Raw genomic sequence first — 24,096 nt, 5'->3', positions numbered from 1 at the left:
TGGCCTTGAACACTTCCAGGGATGGGGCATCCACAACCTCTCTGGGCAACCTGTGCCAGTGCCTCACCACCCTCGCAAGGAAGAATTTCTTCCTCACATCCAATCTAAATCTCCCCTCTTTCAGTTTAAAGCCATTACCCCCTGTCCTATCACTACATGCCCTTGTAAAAAGTCCCTCTCCGGCTTTCTTGCAGGCCCCCTTTGCGTACTGGCAGGCTGCTGTAAGGTGTCCCCGGAGCCTTCTCTTCTCCAGGCTGAACAACCCCAACTCAGGCTGTCTTCATAGGAGAGGTGCTCCAGCCCTCCGATCAGCTCCGTGACCTCCTCTGGACCCGCTCCAACAGGTCGTGGAGCAGTTCTGCGACGGAGCTGATACTGTTAGGATGTGCCCGAGGGCCCAGCCTTGCTGCTGTTGGTGCCCCTAACCTGACTTACAGGCGCAGCTCTAGGGAAGGATGAGATAGAGCCCCCGCCGCACGCACAAAGCCACGCTCTCCTCGCAGCGCAGAGCCTGGCACCTTTTCCCACACCCTCAACACCAGGAAGCTCTCGGCACGTTGGACTACACCGGCTCCTCCTGAACGCAAGTACTGAAAGGATGCGCTCCTAATGAAGGGGAAGTCCGTTAGTAATTAATGTTGTCGTAAGAGAAAAAAAAAAACCAAAACAAAAAAACCCAAAGGTATGTGAACAAAAGGATGATTAAATTCTCATTTCCATGTTTGCTCACGAGCAGAGCAGCTCTGGACTGCAGTGCTGAGCAGGAAGCTTACCAACGGGAAAACAAGGAGCGAGGAGCTCGTCTGGGCTAACGAAATATCCCCGTGCGGCCGCATACCAGGTGGAACGCTAAAGGCTTGAGAGGAAATAGGAAGGGTTTCCTCGGAGCGGCTGCTGCTGACAACTTACTGGAGATAAACGGAAACCAGTGGAAAAGTTTTCCAACGCCGCGAAGCGTTTTTTTTCGAGTTACCCCCAACTGCCGAGCGCCAGAGAAGGGCACCTACAGAGACAAACTCCGTGGGAAAAGAAACCGGGGCGGGGAGGTGGGGGGGGAAGAGAAATCCTCCTGGCTGTGAAAGCTGTGGCTACCTCCACTCCCCGCCGGCCCACGACAAGTGTCCGGGGGTCGCCGCTTGACCCCAGCCCATCCCCGCTTCGGCAGCTGCGGGAAAACCCGCCGAAAAGGCCGGGGAAGGAGCCGAAAGGGCCGGGCAGGTCGTTTCGTCGTTGCGTGTGTGTGTGTCCCCCCCCAAGGTGCTCACCTCCGGGGCTCGGGCTTGCGGCGTTCCTCCAGCTTGGCGGCGGGCGGGGGCCGCGGGGCAGCGGCGGGCCGGGCGGGGAGCGGCGGGCCGGGGGGGCGGCTTCAACGCGCGGTGCGGGGCATGGCTCCGTCCGTCCGTCCGGAGATGCGGAGGCAGCCGCCTGCCCGCCTCTCCCTACCGGCTGGAGGCTTTCGGCCGCCCGCGGGGGTGAGGGAGAAGCCGGCCGGCGCCGGGGGAGCGCAGCGCCCGCCCGAAGGGGCCGAACGGCGAGGCGGAGCGGAGCGGGGCGGCTCGGCTGTGCTGGCGGCGCCTTCCCCGACCCGCATTTAAAGCCGCCCGCAGGCTCGGACGTCCCCTCCTCGCCCGCTCCCATCCCGTCCCATCCCATCCCATCCCCCGCTCCCCCCCCACCTCCCCGGCCGCCTCTCGCAAGTCACGGGGCCCCCGGGGCGGGGAGACCGGAGGAGGAGGCGTCGTGCGGGGCCGGCGCTGCCGCTGGGGGCTAAAAGGGCTTCGGTCGGGTCCCCCCCCCGCCGGACCCGAGCCCCGCCGGGGCAGGTGGCTCTCGGCGGCGGGGGGGAGAGCCCGGCCGCCGCGCCGGAGCGGAGCGGGGAGCGGGGGGGGGGGGGGGGGGGGGCTAAAGAAGCAGCGGTCCTGCCCAGCCGCCCCGCAAAGTCTGCGAGCTGTCCCCGGGGGGCGAACCTCAGCCCCCCTGCCGACACCGTATGGGGGGGCTGGCTCCCCGAAAGCCGCCTCTCGTCGCTTCTGCCGTCAGCCCTTCTCGGGCCGGGTTGGCTTTTTCCAGCTACCCCCGCATGCGAAGGCTCCTTTCCACCGCCACCCTCTTCCTCGGCCCAGGGGATGCCAAGCGGCGGGTGCTCACGCCTGGGATACGGGGAAGGGATGGTACGGCGAGGAAAGAGCCCCTGGGCCCCCACCACAGCTTTTTCGTGGCGGGCTGCGGGCTTCCCGAGAGCGGATCGCGCTCCCACGGCAGGAACCCCACCCACTGAAAACGCACAACCGGGCTAGCATCTTGGCCAAAAGCACATACTCCAGAGGAGGGGAAAAAAAAAAAAGGGAAAAAAAACCGCAACCAACCAGGAAAAATGTAGAAAACACCATTGGGTCAGCTCATTATCATTTTGCAAGCAAATAATATCTTATGTGGCGCTCCTCCTTAGCTTCCAGCATGACAAGGCTCATCTATCACCAACCAGTCTTTGCTGCCCACATGTGTAATCGCCGTGGCCCACCCCCCTTACACACTTCTATTTACACTAATGGCCCTTCAAAAAGTTCTTTCCAGGCTGGTGCTGGAAGAGAGCACCAACACCAGTATCCCAAATCTTGTTCAGTAAGCTGCAGCTCTTTTGCTCAGCTTTAGTGTCCAGGCCGAAGTGACCAGATGCATACAATGTTTTTCGACAACGGGACTCTGCAAACGGCTCACAAGAAACATGGCAGAACAGCGATCCATCCACGGAAAGGACATGGATGCTCAGGGGAACAAAGGAGACTATTGTGGCTCTGCAGAGGAAAAACTCCACCTCTTCAGCAAGGTTTAGGATTACCACACGGCAACTGCCTCTTCAGCCACTCCTCAATTACCACGCTCCGCTTTTGTCACCCGTCGCAATTTCGTATTAGGGAATAATACACAATCCATTGGACAGGAGAAAAAGCAGCAGCAGCAACAGAAACCACAGCACTGACGGACTGGAGTGAGCCCACTGCAGAAGCCATCTCCCTGCTGAATTCCCCCTCTCCCTCCCACTGCTGTCACCCCTGTGCTTTCCCCAGCCCCTGAAAACAGGTAACTGTCCTTCAGCCCCTCACCCTGCTTTTTAATCCTTTTCCTGAAAGATCTCAGACCTATCATCTGCATGTGAACTGGTCGGGACTTGGGCTCCTCTGCTCCCTTTCGTGGATCAAATTCCTTCGGTACCTGTTCTTAAACAATCAATGGGTTTCCAATGGGCCACTGACAGCACAGCGATGATTTTCATGGTCCTCAGCAGCTGGCTCTTAGCCCCCTATTTTAGTAACAAATCTAAATAACTCCTGTACCAATTCCATTTCCTCACAATTCACTGTAACTTAAAATACTGTCATCTTGAGCCTATGCGCTTAATTTTCTGGCTAAAAAATGTTTTGACATTAGGATGCACGATTGTAAGTCAGTCTTTAAATATACCATCACTACGTTTAATGATCTAAAAACCTATCAAAACCATTTCCAGGAGTCCTTAAAACAAGAGCCAAGGCAATTATCTCGAGCAAGTTTGAAAATGAGTACACTCTACGTACAGAGAGACACCCAAGTAAAATGACCTAATAATCCTGTCTGTCATTGTGATTGACAAAATAAAAAACCATCAGCTAGAGCCGACTTGTCCGACACACTGTATATACGTAACTTTTGGCATTACTTATGCACCTTGGCCCGCATATTCCCTCTTAGAAGTTACCCAGTCATTTCCAATATTTTTTTTGATTCAATGAACAGAGATAAACTCGTCACTCAGGACTAAAGCCCGCTAACTTTCCATTCACCGCACAGGCAATGAAGAAACAGTTTTGTTTGGGAAGTCTTTGGCTGGCTGTTTAAACCTGCCTTTCAAGTCCGCTGGCTTCAGCCCCGCGCACAAAGACTTTGCAAAGAAAAGGTGTGCCGACGGCCTTCGCTACAAGCCAACCTCCCACTCACGACCCAGGCAACGAAAGCCTGCCTCAACAATGGCACAGGGCAGGATGTCGCGCTCAACTAAACGTCTGCTGAGATCCGGAAATTTTTTTCTGCCGTCTCGTCCAGCGCACAATTTTCCTGTGAGGTCGCACAAGGTGTCTTTGTCAATGACAGCATTTGACATGTATACGGATAATGAGAACGGCCAAAGTTAGGACGGTAAAGATTAGAGGACACATAAACGCACATGCTCAGTGGAACTGGTAGGGTAAAACTTTCCCCGTGGGCAGGTTATTCCATAAATATATCTTGCAGCATTTCTGGTAGATTCCTCAGAAGCCACTCATGCTGACCACAGCGTTGTCAGTCAGAGGCGATGCTGAACTAGATGGAAACTGGCAGCTCCTGCATTTCCCAGGTTTTGTGCAGACTACAGAGTGATAAAATATTTGCATTGGACTAAGTCAGGAGTAATTCTGTCTAAGCCAGGCAGTTTCAGAGGATAAAACTGTTTCAATAGAAAGAACTAGGTGCAGAGAGACCACAGTTATACTTGTCTTAGAGTCTTTTTGTATCTTTTTCCTTTGTTGACAAATCGTCAGTGCCAAATGATAATTCACAAAAGCAGGCCTACCCTGGTCACACTTGTGCATGCAAGTAATCCTCTTTACATCAACAAAATCAATCACGCATATTTTCAGGATTCAATCCTTGATCATGGCTATTCCTAAGGACCTTGAGTTTTCAGGGGGGTTATGTTTTGTTTTAAAAAGACACAGGTATGCAGCTCATTCTAGCTGTTGAACTCAATGGAACAAATTCCTGCATTACATTACTTAGTATTACAGCTGAGTTAGTCCAACAGCACTGACTTCTAAGGCCAACCACAAAAACCAATTCTGTAGCTCTCATATTTGGGTTCCCTACTTGTGTTCAAGTCACCAAGAATCAGGACTTGCCCGTCCTCTCCATCCGCTTCCCAGGAAACCTAGACAGAACTCAACGTCTCAGCAAGCATTATCTGGTAGCTGGTTATTAAAGGTCTAATGTAAGTAAACCTATTGGCTTTTGAAACTTGATTAGCAGGTTCTGCATTTTCTAATAGTCCTGCCTCAGTTAGCTTTGGAAACAACATTCAATGGGGAGCTGGCATTTCAGACTCTTGTAGGAGTCCTAATTCGGCCCCCCTGACCGCCTGCCCACTCACTGTGAAACCACATGCAGGGTCCAAAGCAGCAAACTGCCAAATTCCCGCTGACTTCCCCCGCACTGGGGCTCACACTTTTATCTTTCGAAGGAGGCAGGAACAGGAGGTGCTGAAAAACATTCAGCTGAGGTAAGGCAGAATCGAATGCTGGAGGCTTAAGGGGTTTTTTTTTGCGATGTATTATTAATGCTAAGCACATCAGGCGCACATCACGGCTGTTTGAGAGCAATGAGCAATCCTGGATCGCTTTGATAGCCATATAGGCCACAACAGTCCCTGCGTTCACGTCAAAAGGACAAGAGAGCTATGGGGATTTCATAGTCTGGGTCGACTGCTTCTGGTACCTTCCAATACTCCTGATAACTTCTAATAGCCCAGCGTATTCACCTCAAAAGCTTTTTCAGTAGATCTCGAGTTAAGGTTGGAAGGTTAAACACTTGGAGATCAGAATATATGAAAATAAGTGTTGTGTTCTACTTGACCGGGAAACGACACAAGTTTGTGCTTTGCACAGACCGGTAAGCAAGACCTGCCAGTCTCTCACCGGCTACTACTTCCAGGATTGCATTTTCTCAAACTTTCCTATTTCCTTGCAAAACCATCCCTTATCTTTCCAGCAAGAGCAGCTCCTCCACGCACCCAGCTGCCGTGCCTATCGCGCAGAGTAACAGCAGGACTGCGGGGACACCCCGAGCTGCTCGGGGCCAGGAGAGCAGCAGCAGCGGGCAGGGAGCCTGCCCGAGGCTGCGGTGCTGCTTGGGGGCCCTCTGCTGGAAACCTGCCCCCCCCTCCCCACCCCCCCAAGGCCACAAGCACCCCCAGATCAGCAACCCCGCTTCCCCCCGAGAGAGCGGGGCAAGCTAACTCATTTCGTACGCCTCAAGTTGTGTCCCGCTCCGTGCTAGAGGGCGCGAAGCCAAACCAGTCTTTGGTCAGAGAGCCAAAAACACAGGGCTTTGTTAAAATACAGAAAGCGTGTTTGTTTATACACCCACAAAAACCACCAGAGCATAGGATGCTGAAACACACGCTTCCGCCACCTACAACTGTTGGGATGCCGAAACAACAAATACTCACCCCCTCTAGAATGAGTAAAGGAGAGGGCTAAAGAACAACGGAGCAGCACAGCCGACTGAAGCGCTTCTGTGCTTTCGAACACACTGCCTCTTCTCTGCTTCAGAGCGAGTTCATGCGGAAAGCAGGTCAGAAGGGACACCCATTTTTTTCACGTCTTGGGACAGGAGAGAAATTGTAGGGCTAAAGTCAACCCCCTCTAGCACAAGGCTAATTGTATCTACGTGAAAATGGGGTCAAGAACTGGAAGCACTTCTCTGCTGTGTGACAGGTATGGGTGGGCTGCTAATGAGAGGAGCAGTATTTACATCAGGAGGATTTTTTCTTTTCCCAGTTTCTCCCCCAGCTGTCATTCAGATGAGTTTCTTTCTCTTCCTCATTCCTCAGCTACTGGCATCCTGGGCTAAAAAAAAATCAAAGCTCTGAGAGACAGGCCGACATGCCCTCCGGTCCTTTTGTATAGCACCTGTACTGTAGAGTCCAGACTGATTCTTCTGAGCACCAAGTCCTTATAAAATATTAACCACCATCTTTATCAAAACCCTTCTCACTCTGTATCAGCTTAGGAAAGCTTCTAGTATTTTATGGCTGACTGGAAGGACATGGAAAAATCCAACCCACTCTCAGTGGAAGGCCAAGTCCACCAACATGACTAGCGTAGAGAAAACTTGCAACTTACTGTCAAAAATCAGCAGCCCCCGCAACGAGCCTTCTTACCCTCTGGCTGAAGATGCCTTCTGACAAGCAGACGGTGACAGGCATTAGGGTTAGAATGCAACATACACCCAGAAAACAAACTCTGCCTGCTTCTCTAAAATTGAATCCTTGCCTCTCCTACAGTGATAGCATCTGGTCTTGAGCACTGAATATCCTGCAGGAAAGCAGAGCCTAAATAGCAGGTCACTGTGATCCTCTTAATTCAAGACTACATCTTTTCCTGATGCAGAAAAATCCCAGCTGGACAGAGGATACATAACTGTGCCTGGTTGCCAAGCCCCCAAAAGGTGGAACACGCTAGAGGTGATTCTGAAACAGAACTTTCCTTCCAATACCATTGTTTACGAGAGAGAGGATAGCTTTAGGCTTAGCTAAGGGAATCAAATCCAACAGCTTTCCAGCTGGTAACATCCAAGATCAGATATTACAGTCTTCTTCAAAAGGTGCCCTATATCTGACAGCCTCCATCAAGATGAAATGTTCCGCAGGGTTTTGGAGATGCCCAATGGCAGCAGCAGGAAATCCAAAATACAGCATGCCACAGCAAAAAGCCACTTCCTTGTGAAATCCCTCCTGCCGGGGAATGCTCTCTTCACAAGGTGAACACATCCAGAACTACGCCACAGGATCTGAAAGGCTTCGCTTATGGCTGAATCCGATGAAACAGAACAAAACTTTTTTTGGTGCTGTAAGCCACAAACTGAATATTTATAGCGAATGCCTTTGATAAACACACTTGTTATCTCAACCACCATGAAGTCAAGATATGGGCGGCTCCCTTTTCTTCTCAATGCAGCATCAGTAACACAGGTAGTGTATTGGCAAATTACCAACTTCCCTACCTAGTCCAATCATATATACACCTGAGCGTCCTTCTCACGTGGTGCCTTGTGATGGAGGTTTGAAACAAAGCTACCAATCTATCACAACAGGAAACTACATAGTAAAGTCCATGGAGATCTGTATTGCTTAGCTCCAGACAATTAATCATTAATTGATTTCCAGTACTGTTTAGGTTATTGTTCTTGGAACATTGTTTTTCTCTTACTTAGCCAATTTAAACAACAGATATTCATCTAAATGTTTCTTCTTCTTCTTCTTCTCAGCTCTTTGCCTTTAACCATTTTCTTATTGCAATAATACAGACTCTTTATTTGCAGAGAACAACAGTGTTTCCATTGATTAGCTTTTAAAGTGTTGCCTAGTTCTCCCCTCTTTTGATATGGAGAAAAAGGCTACACGGGAGCAACTGGTACTTGCAATAAGGTTCAAGTAACTCGATCATATTTTCCCTTATTTCATTTATAAACTCTGGGTCATTTTCATGCAGGACACAATTAATAATGCTATATACCAAAGGTTGGTTTGGTTTGTTGTTTCGATTTTTTTCCCCCCCCCTTGGGAAGGTCTTCAGTTTATTATCCCACTATCTATTCTGAGTGATCAGAAAAGTTTGCTTTTCTTCTCAAATAATTAAACAGCGGCATTATCATTCATTACTTTGGATTTTCACATCTCTTGCTCTTTCTCTACTCTTTTATATAAACATATCCTAAACAAAACATTTTTAAACAAATATTGGCGGGTCATACTTAGCCAGAAATTTGTGCTCTATAAATAAAGCTTTGAGGACATAATGATTTTTAAATAATTTGTTTGGTAATTCCAACAGAAACAGACTATTTTATAGCAAACAACAATTCCCCAGGGGCACATGTAACTCCAAAAGGTCTTTGCCACTTTAGGACAGTCTGAAGAACAAAGCGTCCTAGGCAAAAAAAAAAAAAAAAAAAAAAGCAGAGTGAAAGTGAAACCGGATAAATGTGTTGTCAAAGCCAAAACAAGTCCGTCCCCCTCCCCCCCCCCCCCCCAAAAAAAAAAAAAAGAAAACCTGCATAAAATGCATTTGCTCTTTTTCACCCAGGGATGAGCACAATCACAACAGAAACAATCACAACTCTTATTAGCAAAGGGTTTGCCCTTGTCCCTCTTGGGCAAGCAAAAGCTGCACCCCAGCAGCCGTGACACCTTTGTTACTGTCACAGACAGCATTCCTACAAGAAGTTTTAGATGCTAGGGGACTATTTTTGCAATGGGAAAATCCTGATAAAAAACCACTACCAACAGCTGCCCTCTCTCATCACAACAGTTCGTGAGGGAGGGGCACTGCTGTTGGAGCCCTTCTCCCATCGTCATGCGGTTTTAAGAAATGCGGGGATGAGGAAAGGGGAAGCAGAACACAACGCTGCCTGTGAGATGACTGCTCTAAAGCCATGAGGCTAGAAGGGGAAAAGCATCACCGAGAGCTGGCTGCTCTTTCAACACCCTTCCCAGGCCAGCAGCCTCTTGCTACAGCAGCTTCTGCACGGTCGGGCAGAAAAGGAGCAGCCCCCAGTGCGTAGCCCCAGGTCTTAGTGATTCATCACAAAGGAAGGGAGAAGCAACCTGCGCTGAAATCACCCAAGGACAACGCAACTCCATCTGAAGACCTTTGGATAGATACCTTTAGGTATGAAAACCTTCCCCGGCCAACCCTGTCGGATATTCTGACCATCGTTCCCAATGTTCAGCAATAGCTGAGCTGTGCATTTTACATAAGGCAACACCAGCGAGTTCAGAGGAACTGCACCGAGGAGAAACCTACCCACAAGACCTGTTGCCGAAACCACCTATTTAAATACCTCTTGCGGTTACCTGCAGCAGCAGTCCCTCAAGAAGGCTGCAGCAAACAGCCCACATCAGAGCAAACCCCTATCTCCTCTCCATGGGAAGGAGGCAATTTGTTGAGCCGAAGTTCAAGGGCAAGGGCTGCCTGGTGCTCTGCAAGAAACGGTAAGGGCAGGCAGCGGAGCCGTGTTGTGCAGCACCTCAGAAGCACTACTGTGCAAGAACGGCTTAGGGGACCAGGCTGCCACGTACAGGAGAGATGAAGTATGCGATTGGCCTCAACTACTACAGGCTTCCAGTAAGCAAAATAAATTCAAGACATATCAGCTTAAGACTAATAGAAGTTAAGGCACTGTATGAAGTAAAAATGTGCAGGAACAATATCTTCTGCCTTAAAAACTAATAAACTCAGGCTTCACCTCAACATTTATGTAGCAACAGGAGACGACTGTCTTGGGACAACATTCTGTTCTGTGAGCTTTACGGGACTTGGGACACGACACAGTATTGACAGATATGAAGGGACAGCATGTTCTGGTGGAGCATTGTAAGAAAATAGTAGTGCTGTCAAAGGGCAGGCTTTCATTTTATGCTTACACAACACCAGAATATTTCCTTTGGAGAATCTCGCGTATCATTTTATTAATACAAACACACGAGGAATATCTCCATCTCTCAGAGCCCTGAACTTTTTGCCTGCGTTTCCCTGCCACGCTCACAGTCCCATCTGAAAGCTCCCATCCTTCCCCACCAAGGGCAAGGACATCCTCAAGGCACCTACCAGGTCTTCCTCTGAGACTAGAGCGTTTTCTTACAAAACTATTCTCTGCAGCAGAGCAGCAAAGAGTTGCCTTCCAGGGCATGATTTTGTCTTCATTTTCAGCCTTGCTTTTGGTGGGGAAATGCAGCCCAGGGCACTAACATCCTTTGTTTCTGTACTGCAGCGGAGACAGCGTAATACGTGTCCAAGCACCGCTGGTATTCCTAGGCCTATTGTGCAACTATTCCAGGTGCCACCTGTGCCCTAGAAGTGGCATCAGCTCAACCTTTTTTCCCCCTGAAATGTATTAACACTTAACATATACTACAGTGACACCCCAGAAGGGTGAGGGTGCCAACGTGGTTCCAGGCGTGCAAATGCAGAAACAAACTCTCCGCCTGGAGCATCCGCTTCTGGGATGCCCTCCCTGACACAATCCAATGGAGAAACCAGCTCACAGAGAGCTGGTGGCAGCCAAAGCCAGGGTAAAACACCCGTACAGAAACGGGAGCAAAGACAACGCCAGGCTGTGAGCTGATCGCTGGGTTCAAATAGGAAGGCAGGGCAATGGCGCTTGCGTGCCAAGGGGGGCCCCAAACACACACCGTCAAGAAATGTCTGGCTAAACCCTCCCATCGGCACACAGCTGCTTCCCATTGCCCCTCGATCAGTATTTTACAATTCCCTGCCTAAAAGGAACAGGGACTGTCACTTGGGCCGGGCCAGGGCTGCCTCCTGATCCAGGATGGCATCAGAGGCAGTGAGGACAGTGATGCAGCCAAAGTCGGGGGAAACCGTATTCCCATCGCTCAGGACAACGTCTTCTGGTCTTTTCTTTCTACTTTGGTGCCTATCTTACTTTGTGAGGTTAAATTCCAACTTCCTTCTCACATCAAGACTTCTTACCGAGTTGATGGGGAGATTCCAAGGGATAGTAATTGTTGTTTGAAATGACTTCAAAGGACCTTTCTTCCCCCTCTTATATTAATAGCCGGAATGAGGAAATTGGTTTGGATTTCATATTTACATCTGCTCCCCAAGTCTTTGCGCATTTCAAAAACCCATCTTAAACCAAGCCTGTTTCTATTAAAAGGCTCTTAACTCCACACAAGCGCTCACACTCAGTTCCCTTCCACTTCCACACATATCTATAGCCCTGCGTTCCAACTGGCAGCCAGAGGTGCCAGAAATAACCACAAGAAAGGCTGCCATGAAATCTCCAGCCAAGTTTTGAAAATCCAAGCACTTTACACAAGCATCTATGCTTAGAGTACTTCATCTGAAGTCAACCTGAACTCGGTCTTATAAGGTTTGCATATCACAGATCAAATATCAAAAAAATGTAAACACAATTACTTTTTTTGCATAAAAAGATGCAGGATAACAGTTGTTCTACAAGCCTGCTAATGCATACTTCTAAGAGTCTGCTGATGTTCCTGCCCCACTGGTACTAGCTAATGGCTGGTTTTCATTCTTAAGTGGTTCCCCCCTGCCCCCCTTCAAAGTCTATGCTACAGTGATTTTGGAAACTGGGTCAAAATGCAATTACTCCATTCCCATGCTTTGGGGTGGGGAAAGAAAATAAAAGGAGGAAGAATGGTAAGAAGAAATACCATTGGCTGTAAGCCAGCGTTACGCTTCTCGCATTCTCACCTGTGCTACAGCCTAGAGCAGCCCTGAGCACTCCCACAGCAAGTTGTTGTTCCACGCCGTTTCCCAGCAAGGGCGTCGGGGAAGAGCCAGGGTTTCCTGCCCAAACCGTGGCCACCCCTGCCCTCGCATCTGTGCTGGAGGATGGGAACAGGCACAAGATGCAGCTGGTGAGAGGGGAAAGACCCGGAAAGTGGGGCGGCAGATCCCGCAGAGGACGAGCGAGGTTTTCTCAGCAAGCGGCAGTCCCTGCCCTGTGACTCTTGGGTCTCGCAGGGGAAGCTGTGGCAGCCAGCTCAGATCTCCAGAGCTCTCCCCCAGCTTGCCGTCCCCATCTTTTCCTTTCCTGTGGCGTAAGCAATATATCCCAGGACTTTGGTACCCCCACGCCACTGAAAAGCGTTTGCGGGTCCCAAACAGCTAGCGGGCCTTCTTGAATCGAGAGCTAACCATCAGCTGCTTCCTACGTGACCTCGCTCCTCACCGACTTGCATTATGTGAAGTCACTCACCTTCTGGCACTAGCAAATTACATTACTTTTGCAGGGATATCAACGGACTCCCCGCATTTTCCCTCTCGCCTGTAAGTTTGCACACACCAACTATTCATTTACTTATTACAAGAAATCAGCTTTACTAGAGGCATCTGCTTTTGGTGTCATCGTCTACTACTTTGGCTGACAAAACCTAAACTCTGCTTTCATGTGTAAACATTTTCCACAGGAGAAGGAAAATATTTGCTGTGTGTTTAGACATGCCCTTATTATTGTCACACTTACAACACAATCTATCATACCTTATCAAATTGCACATCTTCAGCATGCAGATGGTTTGTGACAACACGTTTAGGAGGCTTTCAAATATGGAAAAGGGAATGACTCAAAGACTTATTTATTCCACATCTTCTTAACTAGGTCTCTCTGGGAAACACAGAGCCCATTATACACGACCCCCATCTTCCTCTGTCTCTCATTGTTTCTTGTACATGCAGTTATCTCAAACCAACTCCCTTTGCTGCTCCGCTCCCCGGCTTTGTTTTCCACAATTCTCAGTATATCAGTTCCAACTCTGCAGCATTTGCTGGCTCTGATCCCAATTAATAATTACAGGTTGGAGTTGGGTAGTTATGGCTGCAGATTAAGGCCTAAAAACATTCAACAGTTTCCGAGAGATAGACAGACATACAACCTTTCTTTTCCTAGCACCGAACATAGTTTATCTTGCTATCACAACGTTCCAGGGAGATGTTATGCCACTCATCTTAATGATTTAAACAGATCAAAAAGTTGGCTCAGCAAGGGCATTTGCCACTGACAACAAACCACAAGCCTGATGTTATCCAAGAAGTAACTGTAATATGCTAGCACAGGCTAGACAGATCATACACAGGATAAAAAAAAATGAATTTTCATTAAATCACTCTGTAATCATCCACATAGCACCAATTAAGCAAGCAATAAATACAAGGCAAAATGGACAGGTTTCCACTGGACATCTGTATTCTTTCAAACGTGTTGCAAGGCACAGGATTTCACACCCACTTGAGAACACTCGAGAGCTTGCTTTCAGTGGACTCTCCAGCTCCTAAGACTGTCTAGAAAGCGTTCCTGCATTACAATAAGAGAATCTGGTGCAAAAGACCTTGCACCTGAAAAGAGTCTTATACTGGTCGTGTCCTGTATCAACAGGAAAAACTCCGCGAAATACCAAGTCTGCCACAGAGGGAAAAGGAAGCGTTAGGATTTCAGACTGGAAGTCACTGCATCCCCTCCTGAATGATTCTGCCTCTCGGTGTCCAGTCCCGAAGAAGGCTGCCCAGACCTACCTCCAGTCCCTCCACAGAACCAGCTGTTCCATCGGGTTCCTTCAGCAGGAGGAGAAACAGTAGTTCGCAGCAGCTCACCTTCCACATTCGCTCCAGCTCAAAAAGAGAGGCAGAGCCCGGCAAACATTGTCCAGGCTTGGAGGAACACTTTTAAACTTCAGGTCTGTTATGACATTTACTATGGCCCCCTTCTTCCCTCCCCTCTGCCCCCCCAGTGAAAGGGATCAAAATAGTTCCCCCCTGTGACATTTTGCTTCATTTGACCAATCGACTGTGGGAGCGTCTCCCTTAAAGCCACTGAAAGCCAAGCAAGAGCAGAAACGCCAGCCAGTGTCGGGGTGAGCGCAAAAGTAGGGGCAACACTGTGAAAACCTAACCTTTCTGCTGCTGGCAAAGAGGGCATGGGGTCCAGAACAAATAGGAATATCCCACTACTACAATTTGCTTTGCGTACGCCTGACAGTGTAAGCGGAGCCCTTCACCTAGTGACATTGTAATTAATACGTGTCAGCTATCTGTCTGTGGTCCAAACTGCCCATCTTGGGGCTGACTGGAGCTAGTCTGGCCTTCTCTCCTTGCCTCTGGGAGGCTTTCTCCAAGCACCTGATCCTTCACCCCACTCCCCTCATTTAATCCCTTCCTTCATCTATTTCTCCTGGAAGCACGGTCCCTCAGCAAGCCAGCTACGCTTACTTCTTTCTACACCCTTACCCATAGTCCTGCCGCGGGACCCCACCACCGTACAGCAGCATGCACACGTACGCACGAGGACACAGAACACAATCATAGTCAGCTTCAGGCTGCCAAGAAGCATCAGCAATAATGAATTTTGCTGTGCTGAGAAAGGAGAGCTGCGTCCAGCTGCAGGTGAAGACCAGATTGCACCTGCCAACAAAAAAGCAAGAAGAGAACGAAGCAGAGCTGGGATGGGGAGCCAGGAGAGTGGAGCTTCCTCGTCCCCTTGCTGAAGGAGGAAGAATTGCCTTGGAGATCAGTAATGGCCATCCCACCCATCCCTCTGTGGTAGGGTGCAGCGGCCAGGCTGCCTCCTCCGGGTGTTAGCACAGGCAAATTGAACCGCAGGACCACTCTGGATTTGCCACCCCCAGCTGTCTGCTGCGCTAGGTAACTTCATGTCTAAAACCTTTGCACGCATGTTTCCTTGCTAGGAGGAAAGCAGAAAGAGTCTTCGCAACCAAGGGGCAAGCAAGAGAACAGAGCCTCCTTATTTTCCTGATCTACATAAGCATTGAAGACATTGGGAACCTCCGGGTTCAGTGACGAACACCAGAGCGCTCCTGCCTTACATCACTCTTCGTGGCATCTGTACTTGCCTGCATCCTGGTTCTGTACCCAAAAGCAAGGACTTGGCTACTGGCTCAAAATGCGAGATGTGCCTCCACAAAAATTATATCACAGGCACTAAGATGGATGAGATCTTCCAGGTATATTAACTCCCCACAGCCAACTGTCTCAGAACACAGAGTACACCATACTTCCAGTTCTATCTAAATCCTTCACATACCTTACTTAGCAGTTACTTCTCCTGGTAGACAAGCAAACAGAGCACATTTGCCTTCCTTTTCAAGGCAAGTGTGTGAGAGAAAATACAAAACTCGAAAGCTATTCCCAAGGAAATCCCTTCTCCCCTCCATCTTGGGACACTGCAAGTCTTCTGGAAAGTATTTCATTTCCAGCATGAATCAGCTCAGATCATGTATGGCTCGAGTACTCTTTTTTTTTTTTTTTTTTTAAAGCTGTTGAAGCAAGCGTAGCTGTGGTAACGACAGCTTTGACTATAGCATTTGGATATTATTGTGCAGAACTTGCCAGCACCCTGCTTTGACTGAGACCCTGCTGTGCTGTACAAAGACAGAGTCAGAGACAGCCTCTGCTCCAAAATGTTTAGTATCTAAGCAGACAAGGCACACAGGGGAGGTGCTATCATCTGTGATTTATGGATGGAGGTACAAAGAGGAATGGCTTTACTCATCTGCCATCTGCAGCACAGAGGGAATGAAAACAGCTTTAGCCCCACTCCAGCACCTTACCCATTTTCTTCTCATCCCAATGTACCTCCAGGCAATGGAAACTCATTATTAGCCTCCAGTTAAGCCTCAGAAGAGATTTTCCTTCCATAATTAACTCTTCACAACACTGACTTCTTCTTGCTACCTTTCGCTAGGACTTTTAGGAAACAGGGGAAACAAGTTTTAAAACTTTTTAAAAGTTTTTTGATTTAAAGAATGGTAATAAGCGATAGAAATAACACATTAACTCTGCAGTGCAGAAAACTTTGCCTGTTTTTTGCCCCCAGAATTTAACCAATGGATAGTTTCTACAGGAACAGAAAAATTCAACAGGTCTGAACACTGTGATACAAGGCCTTTTATTTACAAAGCTACCTAATACGTAGCTCCCCTAAGCAGTGGCAGAATCAAACAAGGAGATAGTTTTTGTGCTTACAGCTTCAAGTGTCTTTCAGTACCTGACACAGAAAAGCTTTCCTTCTCAACCTCAGAGGACGACCCTAGCTATCTCCAAGCCTATCGTCTTCTGACCGCTTTTCTCTCTTTTTTTGCTGGTTCTTTTGTTTGCAGACAGTCCCAATCCTTTTATTGCCTCATTTCTGCAGTTTGTTAGGCCAGTCGCCGTACGTGTTCTCTGAGCCATTCCAGCTCCCCCTCAAGCCTGGATGCGTAGCTGTAGCCCCCCAGAAGGATTTCTCATCTCCCACAGCCTACTTACATTACAAAGTTTAACAGGCTCCTTCCATGTATCTCAAGTTTAATGCAGCTCTTAACATGCATCCCCTTCCTTCAAGGAGGTTTCTCCCAACCCCATTGCTACATCTTCCCATCTGAAGCTCTCCAAGTAAACTGCCAAACATATCAATGTAAGAGTAACTGAGGAATAGAAGCTGCAGTGCCGAAAAACAGCAAGCCTGGGTTTGGGAAGCATTGCAGCAGAACAAGAACTCCACAGCCACGCAGTACAAAGCACCAAACCGCACAAGCTCACCCTACCGAAGCAAGTTTTTCAGCATTTTATGGAACGAAGTTTATGACTGACTAGGTATCGTCTCTACTGCCATAGCCAGCTCAGTTACCATGTGCTCTAATGTATTCTGGTTTACGAAACAGAAACACGACCGTGTTTTCATACCTGGTCCAAATGAAGTTGGTACTGCCAAATTATCTGATAACATACAAATCTGTTACACCTGAACACGTAACCACAGCCTGATAACTAGCTTGTCAGGTTATTCTGTTTTGTTTTTTTTTTCCTTTGGAAAGCTGGAATGGCACACGTTAACTTGTACTTAGGAAAAAAGCCAAAGCAATACTGCTACCAGTCCAAGAACACCTAATGAAGAATCAAGTTGTGTTCAATTCAAATGTACAAGAGAAAGAAAAAGAATGAAAAAACATAGAACAACAACACAGCAGAATATTCAGCAGTTATCTCTCCTTTAAAACATAACAGTTTGTAAGGATTTCAGTACATTGGAAGGAACTTACTGTTCATGTCATTAAAACTCTGTTTGGAAGGGGTAATATTCCAAATTCAGCGTGCAGCCATCAGAGAAACCAAGAGAATTTAAAATTCTTGAACTCCATGGAAATTAATACCAGGTAGGGGAGGGTGCTTTAAAACAAACCAAGCTATTTTTAACTGCGTATTAAAATGTACATTTCTGGCTTCTACAGCTAGCGAGGTTTTCAGACAAGTAACAGGGCATACTAAAGCACACTGTGGCACTGGACGCTTGAGAGATGTGCCTTTAAAGACAAATTGCAGAAGGAGATACAAAGGTTAAGTGAAAGCTAATTCCTTCTCTTGAGGGCCTGCTTCACAGCACAGGACATACAAAACCTGTCCCTGCTGAGGCAGGGCATACACCAAGTGCCAGGAAATAGGTGTAAAGCTGCAGCAGGAATACACTCTGGAGGAGGCAGTTGATCACAAAAAGATGTGTTTGAAAGCCAAGGTAGAACTGCTTACGTAGCAGTTCACCTGCTCTGCCTTAGGTAAATTCAAGACGCTGCTGCCAGTTCCTCTTTCTTACCTACAAGTGACAAGAAGAGAGGCGGTACCAGGCACTCCTTTTCAGAGATGATACACCAGCAGGCTCCCCCAACTCAGCCGCCTGCGTTCAGCAACAGCAGATGCCAGCAACAGCAGCCCTCGGCCTCTCTCTTGGTTACTCCCTTTGAGAATTGCTTCCTTCTGCTCCTTTCAACATCAGCAGCCCATCACTTCCACGCTGCAGAGATGCCAAAAAACTGGAGATGGGAGCAGATCGTTCCCACCCAGAGTCCCTAAGACCAAGCAACGCTAGCCTCTAGTCCACGCTCTGTGCCCAGTTCTGGGGTCTTTTCTCCAGTGTCCTCTTTGGGACTAAGGGAGGAAGCTGTTTGCACCACCCCACCTTGCCAAGCCTCTGGGCACCCTCCCAGAGGGCTTCTCACCTCTCTCACAGGGATGACAGGCTGGAGTCAGACCACTGCTCAGGCCAGTTCCATCCAGCTACTAGCTTTCGCCACAGGTCACTATTGTCCTCTAAATCCCTACTAAAAACATGAGGAAGCAGAACATTCTCTTGGAAAAGACCCAGTTCAGTCCTAAACATATTTGTTCAGAGGTGTTTCAAAAAGAAAATAATAATAATATCTATTTCATCTGTTGTAAGTGTTGGGGTAGCATTGAGAATGTCTTTAAAATGCACTATTACATCCATATGCTATAATATTACTAGTTTATATATACTCTGTCTACAAGTCTGAAGACTTGTACCATGCACTTGCTGAACATATTTTATTCACCTGATCTTTGGTCAGTATTAAGGGAGGGATTGTCAAGAGCTCTGAAGGGGACCTGTCACCATTCCTGCAGGATCAGAAACAGGTAATTTAAAATGACTTTGAAGGATGCAGAGTTAGGCTATTAGAGATGACTCAGAGGCCCCCACTGAGTCCCACCACAGCAGTGAAGGCGACATGAAGGAAGCAATCGGGAGGAGAGAAAGCAGGGATATAGGGCCCCAAAATTAATACTGGTGAGGAAAGGAGGGGGAAATGGTATACAAAGAAATGGACAGAACATCTACACTCTAAGTCATAGCTTCTGCTTGCCAAAGGAGGGTACTCATCCCAGCCCTTCAGAAACAACAAAATCCCCTATGGGCTGTAGGGTTTGCTCTAGTTCCCATTAGGCTCAGGCATCTGCAGCTGGTATTTATAGAAATGCAGTGTCCTCACCCCACTGGCTCTTGTCTAATATTGCACGCATTGCTTCCCTCTGCTTCCATTATCTCAGATTACATGCAGGCAGTGCAACGTGATGCACTGAGGAAAATGACACTTTGCCCAGCTAGCATGCTACCACAGCTGCCAATTAGTCCTCTCAAATCCTGCGTAGCGATGACAAGCTGCTTACACAAGTGTTGTGTAGCAGGGGATGGCAGAGGTGCCTAGTGGCTAGGGCACTCCTCTGGAACAGAAAGGATGGGCGATTTATTCCTGAGGATGCCACTGTCCTGCTGAATGGTCTGAGCAATGGCATTTTGTCGCGTATGGCCTCAGTTTCCCTGTCTGAAGAATGAGGATAAAGGTCCTAAACTCCTTTTATAAGGCATTTTGAGAACCACAGAAGAAAATAACTCATTGATTTGTGCTATTAATACTAAGGAAGTGCAGAAACCTGCCCCTCTCAGTTGTTTTGCCAGCGGGACCAGGATTTCACTCAGAGGCCCTGACATGAATTTCAGAAAACACCGCTGAGTTGCCCAGAAACCTGGGTCAAGTTTCTCAAACTTCCCTATGCTTTAATTTCCACGTGCAAGAAGCAAGGAGAACTTCCTTCTCAGAGAGTCTGAAAATTAAGGAACACAAAGTTCCTTAATTGTCCTGAAGTATTCCCAGCCATGCATTTCAGCCATTCTGGAAGGCAAGCTGTGCACAGCCTTAAAGGTGCAGGTTTATTTCCTGGAAAACTTGACATAATTGATCGATTTACAAGTTCAAGGCTTTCAAAATGAACCCTTGAAGAATTTTCCTGTTAAGACTTTTTTTCCTCCTTGCTTTGTTTCTAGAATGCTTGAAGAGTCTAAGGCATCGAGTAGTAAACAAAATTAAAGACTTAGGATTATTTTTTTGAAAAGCTGAAAGCAAAAAGCATTATATTTGTCAGCATATTATTGTCACTGCAGATGTTAAACAAGCTACAGTAGACAGCAGATAAAAACAGCTTGACAAACCTCATGCATCAGGTTAAAAATATCAAACCTCAGGTTCTGAAAACCTTTGAGCTTGCTTTTTCAAGAGGAAGAGGAAAGCACTGTTTCAAAGCAACCAGCTATGCTGACACAGGGCTCTGGCCAGGGAGACAGCAAATGCATTACCGTCATTTATTGGTCTAAAGGACTGTCCCAGTTGAACTCATAGACCTGTTGTGCCTTTGGTGGGAGAACCCCTGCCTTGAAGAGCTTGGGGACAAGTTAAGCCTCAACAGGGAAATGACAGGAAAGGAAACAAAGACAGGGAGGGATAAAGCATCATGTATAAGGAGTTCCACTCTTCCAAAAAGACCAGATCCCTTCATTTTAATTCAATCAGTACTCTGTCCACACCACCAAGTATCCAAGAAAAATCTTTTACCACCTGAAAGCACTTACTATTTTCTATTACTCTCCTGGGATTTCTATTTATCTTTTATTGTTTGCTATTCTGACACATTGCAAACCATGGACTACAATGCAGTTTAACAACAACAAATCATCCAGTTATGTACTTACAAGATGATTTTTTTTAAGCACTTTCTTTGTGATAGAATCACAGACAGAAAAGACACAGGAGACTTACAGCTAACCATAACACAATACATAATGTCCAAAAGGACACATTGTTTAAGCAGGTCATTTTGTGAGACCTTTTTACGTAACAGTTTTCTAAGACCTATTTCACATTCAGGACATAGCACGGCAGCTTGCAATGGTTCACACTCCTGTGCAACCAGAAATTTTGTCAGAAGTTCCTGCTTTGTTAGCTGCTTTGCCAAGTGCCCAAATATCAGCAGAATACTTGCACTTCTATGTATTTCAACACTTCTTTGTGCATAGCTCTGTAGGAGGGCATTATGGTTTGAGTACCATATCTACAGACTCTCAGACAGAGGTGGCACTTTGTGATTCTGTTGTAAAGGAGCACCAAACTCACGGACCACGTGCATCATTCACTTGAACCAAAGAGAAATCATCTACATTCAGACTAAGGAATCACAACACACCCAAGCCCTATTTAAATGCCTATCAATTGATATCCCTAGTTCAGCAGACCTTTGCTACCAAATATGGGGGAATAAAAAGCCCCAAACCAACACCTGTATTACTAAGCTAGTAGTACCCTTCCACCAGTGCCATCCATCTTCTTCCATCTTCCCTCCAACAACAACAAATGACCTGATCACCGTGCTTTGTTCTCTTCTCCCAGCTGCTGGCAACAAAGTGGGATAAAAAGGAAGCCCAGATTCTACTAGTTTCCTGCAAGAAATTCCCTCTTTCCAGTTCTTACAGCCTTACTGCAAAGCTAGGAGCAGAAAGAGCCTATGGGACTGCCCAAGGGATCTGGTAAAAAAAGCACTTGTTAAGAGGGCCTGAGCGCTGGAGATGGAGGGGCAGGAGAGGAGAACACAGCCATGAAAATAATCTGCAAGGAATGACTTCCCTTTTCAATCTGATGTAAAGCAATTGCATCATCAAAGCTGCAGGCCTCCCTGCTTTTTCCTATGTCAGTGATTTTGCCCATTCAGTCCTCCTCACCAGCGAATGGATGGAAACTTTCAAGCTAGACAGACTGCAGAGGTCTCTTGCATTGTTTTTCTCCCGTTTATTAAGCATGGCATGTATGTGATTATGCAAGAAGAGCTGGACAGAAACGGTACCTCCTGGGCTGTAAATTATTAGCCAGTCTTCTGTCTTCCATGTATCCCATCCACATCTAATTCCTGTGGTCCTCTACACCCAAGTATTTTTTTTTTCCACCTTTGTTTTCTCTTCCCTTCCAGCTACATGTACAAAGTTATACTCTATCCTTGCTGGTATCATATTTTTTCATAACCTTAAAATTTATTGCAGGAGTTGCTGCAGGATCTAATTAAAAGCGATTATAATTAGCTCTGTAGTATTTCTTCTCACACTTGAGCATGAGTAATCAACTAAAGACGCCAAAACTCAAAACACAAGGGAATTTATTTGTGATGCGAAGACATAAAAAAGACTGCTTTCTCTCTGAGCTGACACCCAGTTGTCACATTTGTAGAATTGTCACCGGAACACTGTAAAATGTTATGTGCCACAAATGTCACTGGCTGAAGTAGCCCCGCTTCATAAAATAGGTTTCATTTTTCTGAAGCCAAGGAACTTGACCATGGCTACTTTCAGTCCTGCTGTGCATTATTAGAAGGACACCAGAAACAAGAGCTCTAAAATGGTGTCTGCAGTTCTTTTTAACAGGATCTTTCTCCTCCTTCTTGTATTGAAAAGCAGTGAAGTTTAACTCAATTTAGTAAGCATTACCTCCGAGCCTGAGTTGGCACCCAGTGAAATAAGGGGGGGAATTAATTTCTCCTAAAATCACTTGAAATGCTTTGCTAACTCAGACAAGCACCAGGTTGAAAAACCTGCCAAAGCCTTTTCTTCCTAATCAACCAAAGCGTTGAGATTACTCCCTCTTACTGCAGCTTGAGTGGCAAGACATTTTCAGTGGTGATTTAGTGGTTTGCTGGAAAACCTTCCCTCTTCTGTCAACCTGCCAGACTCTCCAGTTGTTGACCCTGAGAACACAGTACAAAGCTAATCTATTTACCAAAGCACTTTCCCCAGTGTGGGATGGAGTAAGGTGGGTCTGGAAGAAGAAGAAGAATAGGCAGTTAGGCAACGAGGGAGCGCTGCTGCAGGCATGAGTGGTTTATCTTCTGTTTGATCTCTTCTACTAGGGGAAGACAAGAATGGACGTAATAAATCTGCATAAATACACAAAAGAAACAAACAACTGTCACGAGTCTAGGGTGATTTGGGAAGTAAAGACAACTCTGTTGTTACCTGGCTGCTCTGACAGAGTGAAAAATTCACATTAGAAAAAGCAGTCATCACAGCAAGTGGTCATCTTTTTAAGATGAAGCAGCAGCATCTAAATAAACAACAAGATGGAATAAATTAAGAAAAATTATTCAAAATTAAAAAAAAAAAGAAAAGAAAAATCTCACATAAATATTTGTGTGGGAATATTTCCCGAGGAAGCTCTCCAGACTCCTTTGTGTGGGAAGAAGAAGAAATCCTTCTAAGATACCATGGGATCAAAAAAGTGTGCCATGCGTGGAGATTCCTACGAGAACTTTTGCCAGTGTTTTAACTAGGATGCCTATTTCTTCCTGCCTATGTGGCTTTAGTGCTATGTCATCCTCTCTTTTCCTCCACTGTCAAGGTTCTTTCCCTACCAGTGTTTTGCTCCCTAGCACATGGCATTTCTGAGACTGTTCTCCAGCCTCAGATCTCTACCCCTCCCCAGATCTCTACCAATGCCACAATTACTTCCATCCCTTACCTATATACATTACTTGATCTCTTTGATAGTTACGCCATGTTTATCCACCACTTGATCTTCTCTGATTGTATCATAGCAACAGACAATAGTTTATGGAGGATATTGTGCGAACACTCTCCAACAGAGCACGTCTACGAGTCCTGCTGGTTTCTCGGGTAATGTTACACTCTTTGGAACAATAATGCTAGTCAACAAGTTATCTTAATTTTATGCTAAAATTAGAGCAGTTGAACATTATTTATTTCGAGTCCACTGGTTTTATTGAATACCAGGAAGCAGCGAGAATGTGTCACAAGCATTGCAACACATAGAATTTCATCTACAACATTCATGCAATACCGTTTGCAAATCTGAGCAGTCGGAACAGAAAACTCTACATGGCAACCACACAAAGTAAAACCTAAATGTGCTCACCACATTCCTTTGTCTAAATACATTTGTAAAAGGGAGACCTAAAACCTTTAGACTGGGATTCAGAAGAGCTTCTCTGAGTCATAAAGAAAACCACATTCAAACAAAGACCCCCAAATTGCTACAGAAAAGCATAGACAATCTTTCCTGTCCCTAGATAATTTGATAAAAACTACACCACCATCTGTATTCAGCCGTCGCACTAAGATCAGTAGCTATAGGCACATTAC

At 46.8% G+C, this 24,096-nt stretch overlaps 1 protein-coding gene across 3 annotated transcripts in view; it reads right to left on the bottom strand.

The window, feature by feature from the left end:
• Positions 1-24,096, bottom strand: part of SLC4A4 (solute carrier family 4 member 4) — a 235,429-nt gene that overhangs the window by 186,535 nt on the left and 24,798 nt on the right. The window contains exon 1 of one of the 3 annotated variants that reach the window (XM_069778216.1): positions 1,266-1,614. The exons of the other annotated variants lie outside the window; for them this stretch is intronic. The gene's annotated coding sequence lies outside the window, so the exon portion shown is untranslated. Of the gene's footprint in view, positions 1-1,265; positions 1,615-24,096 lie in introns of those variants that run through there. 3 annotated transcript variants of the gene reach the window in all.

Source organism: Haliaeetus albicilla, chromosome 1 (assembly GCF_947461875.1).
Source record: "Haliaeetus albicilla chromosome 1, bHalAlb1.1, whole genome shotgun sequence".
Lineage (NCBI taxonomy): Eukaryota > Metazoa > Chordata > Aves > Accipitriformes > Accipitridae > Haliaeetus > Haliaeetus albicilla.
Note: the sequence above shows the minus strand (reverse complement) of the source record. Positions and strands in the feature narration are given on the sequence as shown.